Below are 17204 nucleotides of genomic sequence, written 5' to 3'. Positions count from 1 at the left end.
CTGACATAAATGAGCCCCTATGGACCCCTGCCCCAGCCCCAGCTACCATCAACCCTCAGCCAATGTTGCCCCATCAACTGCCCCCCAAATTACCTGAAAGCAAATCTCAGACATCATAACATTTCATCTTCAATGTTTCCAAATATATTTCTAAAATATAAAGTCTCATTTTTTAACATCATACCTAAAAAGTCAACAAGGTCTTCATATTATCAAAATTCAGTCACCATTCAAATGTCTAATTGTCTAATAAACGTAACACACTAGTTGTTTTTGGTCAGATAGATTTAATTAAGGCCCACACAATGCTTTTAAGTCTCCTTCACATTTTCTTATATTGATTCAATTTTTGTATCTTTTAGCTCTAAGATGGATTTTTCTGGAAAAAAAAAAAAATCAAGTCCAAAACGTAACATAAGATGCTTGGTGCTTCCTCCAAATATTTTTATTATCATCTGAGGAGCTGCCACCCAGTGCATAGTAATACCAAAATTACGGAATCATGCTCTGAACAGCCAGTCATCTGTTCACAGTTGTTTAAACAAATCAAATATCACTGCACAAAAGTTATCACGCACTTCCCTCCAAGGCTTCAGGCATTTAAAAAAGAAAAATTCATCAGCTTGTGCCAGTCATCTCACTCCTAGGAATTCGTCCTAATAAAATATTTAGAGGCACAGTCAAAGATGCCTGATGAAGGATTTCATGGCTGCATTATTTATAATAGTACAATATTAAAAACAACCAAAGCATCCAACAAGAAGGAAATGACAGCATTAATTACGTATTGGGTCATTAACTTATTCATTAAATACAATCCTGGTAGAATATTATACGATGATTAAAAATCCTGATTTTAAATGACAAGAAGCAAAACTGCACACACATAGGATCACATGAATACCTGGATAGAAGGCCCTAAAACGTTGCATCATTATCTCTAGATAAGAGGTTTGGGGGCTTTAACTTAAGTATTTACTATTCTGTAAACTTTCCAAATTTTCTCTAATGTGCATGCTTCACTTTTTAATCAGAAAAACAAAACATTAATTTTATAAAGATTTCCAGCTTTCCCTTTCTAGGTGTCCCTTGTATATCTCTCTTTGTTCTTGTCTTTTCTAACTCTCCCTGTTTTGTAAATACATCAGGCATTACATCATCCCATTAATTTTGCTCAGGATAAGAAAGGCCATCATTCCTAGGACTGGAGGTCAACAGTATCCCATCTTCACAAGCCCGAAACGAATGGAAGTTAAGGGCAATGACTCAAAATTTCACCCCACCTGCAGAAATGGGCTACCACCAAACATTCATTTCCTGTCGTCTGCTTTCTTTCCTGAAGCAGGACACTCACTAAGTGAAAACCACACGGCGGAATCGATCACATTGGAAAACCAGAAACAACGTAAAGTCCAGTAATGGGTGGTGGGCTACATAAACGATGGCCCCTTAGGAAGCAGCCCTTACACTTCCTGTCATAAAAAGATAGTGACCAAGGAAGGAGGCATGTCCCTGTCCCCACTCCTCCTTTTGTTCTCACCACTCGCCCTGGTGGGTCTCCTCACAGTTCCTGGAACACTGTGGACTCTGTGGGCCTTTGCACTGGCTGGTTCCTCTGCCTGGCAATACTCTTGTCCCTCATCTTTTCCAGAACTTTCCTCAGAAATCACCTTGTTTATGAGGCACCCCAACTAAAATGTCAACTTCCCCCAAAACACACACACACACACACACACTCCTCATAGTTCTCTTCCTTTCTTTATATTTTCTCTTTGATGTTTATTTGACAAATAATGCATTTTTATCATGTTTTGTTTCTTCTCCATCTGTGTCCAGCCCCCCTTAGAAAGCAAGGTGCTGGAGGGCAAGGGCTTTTGGCACTGCTGTATGCTCAGTGCCCAGAACAGTGCCTGGCAAATAGTAGCCATTCAATATATACCTTTGAATGCATTCATGAATAATGTATTATGAAGGAAAAAAACAGGTTAACACACAATACTAAATAATTCAATCTCAGTGTGTGAGTGTGTGTGTGTGTGTGTGTGTGTACATGGAAAAGAGATTGAAATGATACATAGGGAATGTCAACGCTGGGTAACCTAGATGGTGGAATGATGGGTGAATGAGTGATTTTACTCTGTGTATCTATATTTCTTAAATCTCCTGCAACGGACAAGCACTAGCTTCATAGCAAAATGCATGGTGAGTTGTTTCTTAAGACGTTGCAAGAAGAAATTGGGAGGCTGTTACTTTGACCAGCGAGGCACAGGAACCTGCTTAGAGCAGATCGGCACAGCATCTGCCCTGTCCCAGGGAGGCAGGTTTCAGCTTCACAGGCACCCACTACCCTAGAGGGAGGCGTCATGAGAGCCTTGTGGTTTGACAAGTGCTGCGCCTTCCAATACCCTTGTCCTGGCAGCTGGACAGGGCGTGGGGAGATTCGTCATGGGGGCCATGAGTGTTTTGAGAAGAGAGGGATGAGAAGCGTGACCCCCTCCTCTAGGATGATGCTCATGAACCTACTAGAATCGCCAGCATGCACTGAGATGGAGAGTTTTCAGAAACAGACACCAAGGGTGCAAAGGGGCTGCCTGCTCACCAGGAGGCCTCTGACCCAGTGCCTGAGCCTCCCCCCCAGGCCCTGGAGGTGGGTGACCTAAATCAGGTTTTAGTTCAGCACCGGAAACAATCGCTGAGCTGAGGGCAGACTACAGGGGTGAAGGGAGCCCACACCACAGGCCAAGCAAGACCCTCAGCCGTGAGCAAATGATGCGCCAAGCTGGGTGGGCTAGTTTCCAAGTCGCGAATTCTCTTTGCCTGTATTTGGAAACCAAAGTATCCCCTTCATACTGCATAGCCTCCCCCCTGGGGTTCACGTCTAATCTGGGGAAGGGATGGAGGTCTCAAGACGGAAGATATTGGACTTGTTAACATGAGCATGAGGGGTGGTTAATTAGAAAAATTAAAAGAGGGGGGCTAGAGTTTACTCCCATCTGGGGAAGTAATTCATTTTGTTCGTAGACTTGAAATAAATATTCTACCTAGTAGGTACATGAATAACACATAAACATTATAGAATAGAAAAATGAATGCATACATTAGAAGATAAGCAAACTAGCAAATAGATAGGTTGTTTAAAAAGAGAGGGAGAAAGACAGAAACATGCCCTTCGAGTCTCTGAAACACTGCATAAGCGCTTTTGATTAATATGAGTTCCGTTTTCTGCAATGTTATGCTTGACTTCACGTCATGAAGAAAAAAAGGTCTGCATCCATCCTGCAATAAGGAGACAGATCTCTATTGCGGTGCCTCCGCATCCATCAGTATCTTTAATCACCCTCTTTCCACAGAAGTTTATCATCCTTCTGGTTATTCTGTTAGTCAGTCTGCTATTAGGAGGGCAAGAACCATTTCATTGCTACGCTGCCAGATCGTATCGTGACGTTGGAAAATAACGTTAAGGAGCAATGGCATGCGAGCCAGGGATCCATCCACCACCCAGGGGTTCTCTTTCATGTGATGTTAATGGGAGGTTTCCATTTCTGAATGTGGCCGTGCTGAATGCTGTACGATAACTTCAGATAAGTTTTTCTACAAGGATTGGAAGGGCAATCCCAAAGATGTTAAATGAAAAGCACTGAGCACATGTTTATGGCTGTTTGAACGAAGCCAGCACAGGGCTATGTGTAAGTGCTTGTGCAGGAATAGAGCTAAAAATGAGGCACTTTGGAAGAAAATGGTGGAAGGGGAATGAGTAGTAGCGAAAGAGAACCAGTAGGATGTACCGATATAAAGAAAGTTCATATAAGGAATTGGCTCATGCAATTATGGAGACTGACAAGTCTCAAGATTTGCAGCTGGCAAGCTGGAGATCCAGGAGAACTGAAAGTGTAGGTTCCGTTCCAGAAGCTAACAGGCTCAAGGCACAGGAAGGGCCATTTCAGTTCAAGTCTGAAAGCAGGAAACCACTGATGTCTGGCTCAAAGGCAGGCAGGAAGGCAGGCAGGAGGAGTTCCCTCTTATTCACAGGAGCGTCAGCCTTTTTGTTTTATTCAGGCCTTCAACAGATTACACAAGGCCCACCCACATTAGGAAATACAATCTGCTTGACTCAGTCTACTGATTTAAATGTTAATTTTCATCCAAAAACATGTTCACAGAATAATGTTTGACGACATGTCTGGCTAGCCCAGGGCCCAGTCAAGTGGACACATAAAACTAACCCCCACACGGTATTCAGAGGAGTTACCCAGGCCAAGGGAGTATATCCATTATCTGGAGCCAAGTGGAAAACAGTGCTCATTTTAGACCCCAGTTGGGAAATTACTCTCCCATCAATAGGAGAAATGTGAACGAGCTATAAACGCAAGGCACATGAAAAGATGGTCACCATCATTAGTCATCACCCACTAGAATGGCTCAAATAGAAAGGACTGACCACGCTAAGTGTTAGTGAGGACACCAAGCAACTGAAGGGCACGGCAACGCAGGATGGGACAGCCACCTGGGCCACACGTTGGCCATTCCTATAAACATCCACTCAGTCTATGATTCAGCAACTCCACTCCTCTTTCCACAAAAGTAAATGAAAACATATGCCTGCAAAAAAATGCATGCAAAAGAACGTTAATTGCTGCTTTATTCATAGTTTAAAACTGGAAACAACCCTAATATTCATCAATGCAAAAATGGATACATAAACCACAGGCTATTCATACAACAGAACACTACTGAACAATAAAAAGGAATGAACTTCTAATCTGTGCAACAATAAGGATAAATCTGACAGACATAAGACAGAAAAAGAAGTTCAAGAACATGCAAAATTAATCTACAAAGACACAAAGCAGAACGGTTGCCTTTGAAGAAGAAAGGGATTGATGGGAAATGGGTAGGTATGAATCCGTCAAAGATCCCTTTCTAGGGTGATAAAAATGCTCAATATCTTGATACAGGTTTGGAAGACGTGGCTGTAAATATTTGCCAAACTCATTAAACTGTACACTTAAAAATCCATGCATTTTACTCTCTATAACTAGGCAACAGCAAAAAATTTCCAAAAGTGCAAGTCTCAAGATGGGTGAAAGACAAACAACAGAGGAGATGGGTAGGGGAGGGGGGGAACCAACTAGACAAACAAACAAAAAAAACCCTGTAAACTTTCTTGGGAAAATATACCAGGCATTTTGCAGAGTGAATTGGAGGGAAGCCCTATCTCTGGGAATAGAGCCGATAACACCCTTGTTGTTAGAAATCTAAACTTTGATACATTGCCAAGGCAAATACTGAGAACGAAGGTCCAGAAACAAACAAATCCAAAGCATGGTCCCCGTGCTGACCAGGAGGTCCAAGTACAGGGAGAGAAATGCAAATAGGATCAGAAGAATGTGTTGGTCGCAAAGAGAACTAGCTCCAAGCCAACAAGAGTAAACTCTATCCTCTTAGCCTCAGCACATTAATTGTCTTGGTAATATCTCTGCACTTCCTTTTGTGATTATTGTAAATATTTGACTTGAACTAATTCTATAGTTCTAAATTTTAAAACTCTGTTGAGTTCTCATTCCATCTGGTGCATGCAGTCATGCTCAGCTAATCTTAGTCTTGTCTTTATTAGGTCTTGAGTTAACAAATAAGAGAAATAAGAAGGCTTACCAGGTGCCAGGCAAAGCGCTAAGCACTCGACATGCATTCATTCATTTAATGTTGCTCCACCCATGAACTAAGGATTGGCAATACTATTCCTATTTTACAGATAAAGAAACTGAGGCTCAATGGGGTAGAAACTTGCCTAAAGTTACTGAGCTACAAAGGGAGAGACAGGATCAAACCTATGCCATCAGATCTCAAAGGTGACTAACAATAGTGGTCTATTGCCTCCTTCCAGGAATTTTTCTGACTGAGCGGATGCCACCCAATCATTGTAGAATCAGGAAGACTCTTGGAATCCTTACGCTATGTGTGAATGCCCAGGAAACCTACAGAAAGAACTTGTGACCAGCCAGGGCCAATGTACACACTATCCAAAGGTCCATTCATTCATTCATTCATTTGTTCAACAAACATTTAAGGGCATAGTATGTGCTAGGTATTGCTTGCAACTGAGAAAAAAATAGAACTAAGAGCCAAAAACTGTTCTACCACACTTGACATGGCTCTACTCCAAAATGCGCTCATAGACAAAGAAGCAAAAAAACATCACCTGAGGGCCAATATCCCTTTATGAAGTCTGGAAACTCAAGTGTCAAGTCAGTGTAGCCTCAATTAAAAATCTATAAAATGGCAGCCACAGCCAACCTTGTATAAGGCTGAGCATCTTACTCCTGCTCAAGAGGCCGCCTCTGCTTCCTAAACAGTTTTATCAGGCCCTATGATTACTTTGTAATGTAAAAATTGATCATTAATCAATGTTGCCTAAGCAACACACTTAGAATAATAAATAAAAACAGGCTTCTCAACAACCAAGCTTTGGGAAATTGCTGGCATATTAGCACTGACCGATTGCTGAGACGCTGCTCTCCCGGGCTGAAGGGGAAAATGCAGGATGGATGACAACAGAATGCAAAACAGATACTGCAGGATGCGCAAAATTGATGAGACTGTACAAAGGGAATGTAGAATAAATGCCATAGGAACGCCAGTGTCACATACTGAAGCGGAAAGAGCAGGCTTGAGTTCTCCTATGCCAACATTAGCTGTGTGTATCTTACTTTCCCTCTCCAGGCTCAGTTTTCTCATCTGCAAAGTGGGATTAAAGAATTCCTGTGATGTTGAACTCACCAAGTTATTGTTAAATGGATGAGAAATAGTCATGTAAACTGAAAGCACAAAAATGAAGGTGTTTGGGTTCATGGGTACCCTTCTCTATTTAAAAATTTGACCCAATTAAAAACTATGAGATAAAAAGTATCAGAACGTGAGCTTCATCAGTGGTAGCTGAACCTGATTCCTCTGTTTGCATCCAAGAATTCTGTCTTTTCTCGCCTTTGCATAAGCAGAGCATCTGGAAAACAGCAGGGGGGATAACAAGAGGAAGGAGAGAGGGGAAGCATACTTCACCTGCAGGCAGAGACAATACACAAAACGGCATCTCTTCATCATTCTCAGTCACCAGGTAAGCTACTCCTTTTCCCACAGGAAGGAACGTCTGAGCACTGGCAATGAAGATGCAAGCTTCCTCCCCAGAATGTTCTCCAAGAGGCTTGACGTATTAATAGAAATTCTAATTTTTATGTCAACAGTCAGTTGATTGATTTTCACAACCCACTTTCTCCAACTCTTGCCTTGTCCCACTACAGAGCCTGGAAAAGCTAACTGCTTGATTTCCCAGACTCCCTTGCAGCTATAGGCAGTCATGTGACACACTTCCACTGTAAGCAGGAAGGTACTGAGTAGATCTGGGAAAAATTTTGTTTTTATGATTAAAACGTATACTGGCCTTGAAAAAAAAAAGCTGGCCTTGAAGATGACACGGCTGGAGCTGGAGTCATCTTGTGGTCACAAGGAAAAGGGCAAGAGAATAACAGAGGCATCAACTCTGAGATTACTGAGCCACTGAACGCATGCCAATAACCACTTCCCAGAGAGTGTAGAATCTTACTAATCGGCAAACTGAAAATGCATGACTGATTCTCTCTTTTCTCTCCTCTTCCTATTCAAATTCATAGTAATTCAAAATGGAAATATAAATTGTAAGAAACGACTCTTTGTATAATTAAAAAAAAAAAAACAATTTGCCATAATTTAAACCTTAAGTAGGAATTTTTTCCTCTCCAACGCTCACCGAAAGTCTTGTAGAATAAAGTGATATTCATGTAGAATTGTGTGAAAGATAAGCAGATCATCATTCCTCCTCATTGAAAAGGCTCAAACCTGTCTTACAAACTACTCCATGAAGACAATAGTACTCGGTCCTCCAAGAAGTGTGGGAAATGATGCATGTTTCCATCATCTCTTGCTCCATTAACAAACAACCTCTCAACCTCAATGGCATACAACAAGAAACATTTATCTCTAACTCACACATCTTAGATTGGGTGAGTTGGGCTGATCTAGATAAACTAGTAGGGCATCTAGATTCAGGTCATTTCTCCATATACCTCTTGTCCTTCTAGGAGCCATGGCGCCCTGCATGTTCTTCTCCTGGCAAGGGTTGGAAACTCTCAGAGAGATGAGCAGACATGTACACTACATATCTCTGAATGCCTAATCTTGGAAATTCACACTATCACAATTCAGTTGGTAACAATGCCCAAGCTGCAAGACTTCAGCCTCCATGGGAGCCCCCACTCCCACCCCAAAAATATCAGCATCTGTCTTACTCTGCTAAGTCCATGATCATTTTTATTGCTCATCATCATAAATAATGCGCTAAAGCTTGGAATTTTCATGCATTCATTGACTCAACAAATATGCATTAAGCACCCACCATGTGCCAGGCACTACCCAGGCATGAGGGATGGAGCAGAGAGCAAGGCAGGCAGGCACAGCCTCCATCCTTGTATAGCTGACATCCTAACAGTTCATTCTAATAGTGTGTTAGGGATTTGGGAGAGGCAATAAATATAGGAACAAATAAGATAAATATAAAAGTGTCAGCTAGTGATACGTGTTACGCAGAAAATTAAACAGCAGAAGGAATACAGAGTGACAAGGAAGGGAATGATAATTTGGGATATTCATGTAAGTCCTCATTTCCGATAAGCAGAATTTGATCAAAAAAAAAAAGGATTAAACCAGAAAGAGAGGAGCAGCCAGTGCAAAACCTTAAGGAATATCACAATCTTGGGGGCTGGAGCGAAGGAAGCAAGGGAAAAGTGGTAGAAGAAGAGGAGAGAAGAGACAGGAGGCAGACAGTGTAGACCTAACAGGGCACGGTAAGAACCAAAATTGGGGGATTGAAAATAATAGGCCACAGTCCTTGGACATATGCCTCTTTAAAGGGGAAAGGAGGGAAAGCTGTATGTCTCGTATACCTATTGTCTTAGTGAACTCAGCTGCTATAACAAAAATCCCATAAACTGGGTCACTTAAACCACAGACATTTATTTCCCACAGTTCTGGAGAATGGGAAGTTCAAGATCAAGGCGCTGGCACAGGTGCCGTATGGTGAGAGCCCTCTTCTCGCTGTACTCGCCTATGATGGAAAAGGGTGCGAGAGCTCTCTGGGGTCTCTTTTATAAGGGTGCTAATCTTGCCCATGAGGGCTTCACTCTCATGACCTATTCACACCCCATAGTCACCCCCTCCTAATACTATCACACTGAGGGTGAGGTTTCAACGTACAAATTTTGGGGAGGGAGGTCACAAACATTTAGTCTACGGCACCTATTGTATGTCCGGGACTACACTAGGAGCCATATGCCTCCACATGCTGATTTACATTTAAATATACATAATATCTTTTGAGTGACAAACACCATCAGCAATTCTACAAACAGAGACCCATTTTCTATTCCAAATCCACAGTAAGGTGTGAGGGAAAGAGGTATGTATTTAAACTCCTCTGACCCTTTCTTGGTTCAAGAGGGAATAAATGCATAATTTCACCAGGGGAATGTGAAGGTCATATAAACAGCACATTAAACTCAATCATACACATAATAGCCTGTTTTTATTCCACCTGGCAGGTTAAATGTCCAACTTTTAATTTCCAAATGGTGTCATATGCAATCATTGCAATTACCATCCTATTCAACTGCTGAGGTAATTTAAACTGTGGATCGCTTCTCCATCCAACAATCTATTTGCAATATGCAATTCTGGCTTGAACGCCAAGGACAAATATTATCCTCCAAACAAATTCAAGTTGAAGGTAATTCACAAATAATGGTTTGTAAAGGAAAGCAACTGTGTGCAGACAACATGACTGAATAACCAAGAAAATCAAGAAAAGTAGCTGATGAAATACAGGAATTAACAAGAGTTCAGTAAGATGGCTGGATACAAGATAAGTATAGGGAAATCAATAGTTCTCCCACAAAACAATGTAAAAAGGTTCTACTCCCAAAAGTATATGTGTGGGTCTAGCAATGACCTTTGCAAAAAGAGTCTGGTTTTTATATGAAGGAACTACAAAACCACTACTTAAACATAAAAATAAAGAATAACTGGATTGAATAATATTTGAAAAATAATATCAGTTTTATTTATAAATGCTTAAAATATGCCAGATAGACATTGGGATAAGTATTTCATAGATATTCAAATGATTTTCTCAAACTCTAAACATAAAATTTTTTCTCTGATTTATAGCTATAGAAACTGAAGCTTAGAGGAGTAAAGTAATTTTCTTACGATGAGAAAGGCAGATTTTAAAATGTAAAATCCGATTGTGCAACTGCCCTGTTGAAAACCCTTCACTGGCCTTTGTTCTTAAAATGGGACCAAATCTTTGCAGAGTTTTGCCTGAAGGTCTCTGCTTACCTCTCCAGGCTTATTCCAAGCCACTTTTCCTTCAAACTCTATGAACTGGAAATTAAACCCAGACTATCCTGACCTACCTAAGATAGGAAGACCCAACATTGTTCAAGTAGGACAGCTTCCCAAATTAGTTTATAGGGGAAATGCATTTCCAAGTTCAGCTGGCAAGGGGAGAAAAAAGTCACAAGATGAGAATAGATTCTTCAAAATCAAAGAGGGAGAAAAGCTTGTGTGTATTTTTATGAAGGTGAAAAAGATAATCCAACACAGAAGAAAATACAGACCACCCTCTCTTTCACTTGTGAATATCCAAGCAAAAATCCAGATAAAATACCAACAAACAGAATCCAACAGCAGTTACGTTCCATGACCAAGTGGCGTTTCTCCCCGGAATGCAAGGATTTATTTCTCAAAGTACGTCCTTATCAATATAATTCACCATATTAATAGAGTAAAAGAGAAAAAATAAGAATACCATCTACATAGATAATTGCAAGCATTGATAAGATGCAATAGCCATTCTTCTTTTAAAAAGAAGAAAAAACTTTTTAATAGTAAATACTTCCTTAACATAATACGATAGCTCCATTTCACTCCCCAAAATCATATGCAATCATTGTATCATGATTGTTGAATACGCTAACACTACAAACTCTTCCACTAAAGTCCAGCAAACGTCAACAGAGATCTACTATAATGCATGTTCTCTGACTCTCACCACACCCCCTCCCCATATCCTCTCTGCATCCAGCTCCTCCCTGCTCTGCTTCCCAGGAGGCTGACTTCCTTGGACTCCATCACCAGCCTCTCTTGCCCTGTGGTTTCTGGTTGAGATCTTCCATGGGAGACTTGAGTAGAAAATTCGGGGCCAGGAGAACAGAGAGGTCAGGGTCATCAGTCACCAGGCTGCCTTTCCGTCTAGCTTTGGTTAGAGGTGGTGTGTTCCTCTACCTTAAGGCACAGCTCTTCTGAGGGACCCTCCACCCTGGCTGGGATGAATTTTTGGGAACTGCTTTTTTCACTTGTTCCTTTATGTGTTAGGTATTCCTAAGAGCTTCCCCACTGTTGCTGGCCCTTGGGTTCTTCATCACCTCTTGCTGGGTTTCCTTAGCCCTCACCACACCTTGGAGATAGTCCCTTCCTTAAAAACTGTACAATCAGTTCTGTTGAGTCTTTCCTCTGTTTCCTGCCCTGAGCCTGACCGATACAGCCACTGTCATTACTACATAATGTAGGTCAGCAGGCAGTTATCTGGTAACTTAGCCAAAGGGAAAGATGTTAAGAATGAAAATTGTTATGGGACACATCAAACTAAAAAGCAAAGGAAACCATCGACAAAACAAAAAGGCATTCTAGTGAATGGGAGATGGTATTTGCCAATAATACATCTGATAAGGCGTTAATATCCAAAATTTATGGGGAAAAAAACTCATACAACTCAACCCCCAAAAAACAAACAATCCAATTTAAAAAATGGGCAGAGGACATGAATAGACATTTCTCCAAAGAGGACATACTGATGGCCAACAGACATTTGAAAAGATGTTCAACGTCACTAATCACCACAGAAATGCAATTAAAACCACAATGAGATACCACCTCACACCTGTCAGGATGGTTATCATCAATAAAACAACAAACAACAAGTGTTGGTGAGGATGTGGAGAAAAGGGAACCCACATGCACTGTTGGTGGGATAGCAAATTGGTGCAGCCACTACCTTATGACCCAGCAATTCTACACCTGGGAATTTATCAAAAAATCCAAAACACTAATTCGAAAAAATACATGCACACCTACGTTTACTGCAGTGCTATTCACAACAGCCAAGATATGCAAACAACCGAAATACCCATCAATAAACGATTGGATAAAGAGATTGTGGTATATTTATACAATGGAGTATTACTCTGCCATAAACAAAGAATGAAATCTTACCATTTGCAACAACATGGATGGACCTAGAGGATATTATTCTAAGTGAAATAAGTCAGACTGAGAAAGACAAATACCGTATGATCTCACTTTTATGTGGAATCTAAAGAACAGAATAAATGAGCAAACAAAACAGAAATAGACACATAGATACAGAGAACAAACTGATGGGTGCTAGATGGGAGGGGGGTTGGGAGATAGGTCAGAAGGTGAAGGGATTAGAAAGTACAACTCGGTAGTTGAAAAGTAGTCACAGGAATGTGAAATACAGTATGAGGAATATAATCAATAATGTTGTAAAGACAGGATGTAAAGAAAAGCATAGGGAATATAGTCAATGGTATTGTAATATCTATGTATGATGTCAGAGGGGTGGAGTTATCACTTTGTGAGGGGTGTAAATGTCTAATCATTATGTTATTTTGTACACTGAAACTAATAATAAAATTAAATTTAATGTTTAAAAAATAGCACCAGATCTTGAATGACTCAGTGCCTCAGACAAGAAAACATTTGAGCTCCAAATTTATGAATAAGGAGGAGACATCATGGACGTGGGCAGCAGAGAAAGGGTCTTCCCGCAATGGTGTCTGTGGCAGATTCTGTGAATTATCCAACTCCCTTGTTAATAAAACTCTGATTTGGGGGTTTGGAGAGGGGAGCAGGCAATAATGCACCCAGCTCCAGAAAGCAGCTAATGATGGATCTGAGGCTCCAAGCCAGTTATAAACTCCTTCATCCTGCTTTCCCAGCCAGTCCTAGCCAATGAGGTATAAGAGAAACTGCCAAGCAGTTAGGGGAAGAGTTTTTGCTTTCCTGTAAAAACGAACAGATGTATCTGGCTTTACCCTTCTTCTGACCTAGAACATGGCTGTGACCCCTGAAGCTATGAGGAAATAGGCATAACAACAGAACTGAAGAAGTAACGGCTGACATAGAGTCCAGCTGCTGACCTCATGCCAACAGCTGCCTACTGCCAGACTTCGTATTAGGTGAGAAAAATAAGACCTTTTATGTTTAAGTCCTTGTATGCCAAGTTATCAAGGAATGCCGATGGACTCATACGTCACTGTGCACCCCATTTGGGTTTCTCTAATATGTGTGCTGGATCTTGGTCCAATCCAACTGGGAGGGCAGACTCACACCCTCTGTGCTGTCAAGGGCATACAGCAACAGTAACAGCTGCTATCTCTAGTCACTTACCTCTTTCCAAGGCCGAGAGCAGAACTCGTCCACGTGTCAACCCCCTTTTCCTGAAAGGGAGCGTTCCTCTGATGCAAGGTTTAAAAACATCATCACATAGTAATAAGCTGAAAATGCCTGCAAGAGAAAAATGCAGAGTTTTGCACTGTGTCCAACACAGAGAGACACTGACTCACTTTCCAGAAGGCCGTACCCTTCATGAAGGTGCCTAGAAAGCTCTGTTGAGTAAATTCATGGGGTTTTTGATACTTCAGACCCTGGAAGAGGAGTCGCTTTGCTGAGGACATGCATTTCTGAGCCAGCTGGTAGCTAATTTTCTCTAAAATTTTAAGGGGAAAGTCAGGGGGAAAGATGGGGAAAAGAGAGAAAAACGCTACAAAAAAACCATCTTTAAAAAACTATGTATTATATATGAATTTTAATACATAAAACCTGAAAATTCTAAAAAAAAGAATGAAAATGTTAAGGTGTGCCCAAGAAAAATCGCACCAGACAAGTTAAACAGGCAAGGAAAACTACTCAAGATAACAGCAATAGGGAAGAGATTGAACCCAATTCCAAATACAACAGGGGTAGGTGGTTATTTATAGCTAAAAGGGTGGGGTGAGGGAGCCCTTGGGTGAAAATTATTGGGAGGGGCTTCATTAGGTATCCAGGGCGGGGGTGTGGGGAGGATTCTTGCTGAACTGGACTCAGCAGGCCAAGGACCCCCTGGCCAAAGATGGCCAGCCAAGGACAAGGTCAACTCGAGAAGCAGATTCAAGGTAGCCTGACTAAGGTTTGGCTAGGGAGGGAGTCCTTACGAGGTACTATGGACTGAATATTTGTGCCCCACCCCCCCAGATTCACATGTTGAAATTTCAACCCTCAATGTGATAGTATTGGGATGCAAGGCCTTTGAGAGGTGATTAAGTCATGAAGGTGGGGCTCTCATCAATGGGATTCATGCCCTTATAAAAGAGACCCCCTTTCCCCTCCCACCGTGAGAGGACACAGCGAGAAGATGACTAGGAACCAGGAAGTGGGCCCTCACCTGACATCGAATCTGCTGCACGTTGACTTTGCAATTCCCAGCCTCCGTAACTGTGAGAAACAAATATTTGTTCTTTAAGCCACCCAGTCTATGGTATTGTGTTATAACAGCCCAAAGAGACTTCAGGTGATGCGATTTATACACCTGCAATGCAAGGTTTCAGGTGATGTGATTTATATACCTGCAAATGCTAGTTTTCTGAGTCTGCTGAAAAAAACGTCAAACAAGAAAATGTACAATGTTTGTCTAAAGCTACGTTAATGGACCAAAACCCAAAGCCTTCTGACATACCGGAGATCCACAAACTACAGCCCACCAACTGGCCAAATGCGCCCGGCCACAACGGCAGCGGAGAGCAGCTGCAACAGGGACCATATGGCCCCCAAAGATGAAAATATTTACCCTCTGACCTTTCATAGAAAAGTTTGCAGCCCACTGTTCTATACAAAGAATAAGCTTAGTAGATTTTTTAAATCCTACCTAAAATAGTATATGCTGCGTATTGAAGACAGATCTTCCTTTCACAGCCAGGTTAGCATGGAAAAATCAGAGATAATATGTCCAAAATCCAGATTTCAAAACCGGTGGTGGCGAATGTACGCGACCTGAGACTGTGCAGGTATTTTGAGGAGGGTTTTGGACTCTTGAGGGGAAATGAAATACTGGTTGACGCTGATCTGCTCTGATTCCTACGGAGGCCAGCAGAGCACAGCGGATGCTTGGGCCGCATAAATAATAAAAGCCCTGAACTACTCAGCTTAAAACATACATTGTACAGCTGCACAAAAACATGTGCTTGCTTTCTAGCCTTATTCTATAGGCTTTTTTTTCCCCCCTTTTTTTGTTGAGAACAAAGACACACATTAGCCTGGACTTACAGAGTCGGGACGCCAATGTCACTGTCTCCTGCCTCGGGGCACACGCGGAGCTGTCATCTGTGACAACAACGCCCGCTTCTGGAACAACCTCCGGAAGGAGCTACTTGAGGATCTTCTTGGGGAGGCGTCACTCTTTGCAGAAACAAGTCCGTGGTGGTTCGCTGGGTCTGTTCTTTCTTCATCACAGATTCGCTGAGAAGCAGAGAACACGCACCACGAACATCCCTCTATGGTAATGAAAACCTTTCGGTGTTGAGTCCACGTTGTCAAACTTGTTAAGGAGCTGGTGGTCTGCAAAAGCTTCCGCCAACGCCCTCGCTGTGTATCTTCTCGGGGGGCGGGGGGTCCTCCGTCTCCTCCTGCAGTTGCCTTTCCTCGTCCTCAGCTATGCATTCCGGTTCCCGTTCCAACGCGTCGTTCGCCATTTCCTCAGGAACCTACGAGCTCCTTCCCCCTGCGAGCTCCTCAAGGGGCGTCCTCACCCACAGCGCGGGGAAGGTTGTTTGCCACCTCAACCACAGCTGTGTCGATTTACGCAACCTCTGTGCTACCACCTTTACGTCACAGCAGCATTACGTCACGTCACGTCACGTCACGTCACGTCACCTCCCGGCAGCTCCAGCCTCGCATCACAGAGGCTCCGTCATCACGTCACAGCGACTCTGGCGTCACCTCACGGAGGCTCCGGCAACACAGCGGCCGGGGCGCGCGACGTGACAGGAATTGCTCGGCTCCTTTATCATCGTATGGAACCCCCGTCATATGTGTCGTCCGTCGTGGACAGAAGCGCCGGCCTGCGGCGCGTGACGGGACCGTGACGGACACGATGGGCCTTCAGTCGTAGTGCCTGTCACGACTGAGCGGACGGTTCTGAGAGGGCTTCTCTCCCAAGTCGGGACAATCAGAGCCCACGCGCCTTCGTGGAGGGACCCTGCTCGCTGCTGCCTGAGAGAAGATATTCTCATTCACTAGACAAAAAGCTAAAAGGTACCGTCTTCGGGAAGCTACTAACTGTCATTCTGCCGCCATGAGGGGAGGGTCTACCTGAGGAGGAAGCCAGTGAAGAGAAAACGGTGTTGGACAGGACAGAACCTTATTCTGAGGAGATCATTGAACCGCTAGATCCAGCCGTGCCTGACGTCCACTGGTTTAAATTGCAAGAGCCAGTAAATTGCCTTTTGTCTTAAGCATTTGGACTTCAGGTTCTGTTAACTTGCAACCAAAGGCGTTCTGACTAATCCAGAGATGAAAATAGATATGGGGGACTAAAACCTCTTACGTTACCATCATTTATTCATCCATTGAACAAACACCCGTGAAGTTTGTCAGGCACTCTGCAGAGATCAAAGATGCAGCCCCTGTCCTTAGCGATTAGTGGGTCATTTTAGAAAAATACTGCTCAAGCCTTCCAAAACTTTGCATGTTTACGACAAAGGCAGTGAATCAAGTCCTGGTGACTCGTTTTTTTGTTTTTTTTTTTTCTATTTTAGTACCTTTTTTTTTTTTTTTTTAATTTTATTTTATTAAATTTATTGGGGTGACAATTGTTAGTAAGATTACATAGATTTCAGGTGTACAATTCTGTATTACATCATCTATAAATCCCATTGTGTGTTCATCACCCAGAGTCAGTTCTCCTTCCACTTTGAATCAAAGCTCGAACGCTTTGATGACCTACCCCAATAATGCGTACAGATCTCAGTCCAAATCAGTTGTTTAAGAAATCAAAGGTTTAT

At 42.4% G+C, this 17204-nt stretch overlaps 1 pseudogene; it reads right to left on the bottom strand.

Annotated features, from left to right (window-relative positions):
- LOC109457629 (dnaJ homolog subfamily C member 21) overlaps window positions 1–15893 on the bottom strand; it is a 48028-nt pseudogene extending 32135 nt beyond the window's left edge.
- Window positions 15894–17204: the final 1311 nt, after the last annotated feature.

This window comes from Rhinolophus sinicus, linkage group LG18 (assembly GCF_036562045.2).
Source record: "Rhinolophus sinicus isolate RSC01 linkage group LG18, ASM3656204v1, whole genome shotgun sequence".
Classification (NCBI taxonomy): Eukaryota; Metazoa; Chordata; class Mammalia; order Chiroptera; family Rhinolophidae; genus Rhinolophus; species Rhinolophus sinicus.
This window is presented reverse-complemented; position numbering and strand designations above follow the sequence as displayed.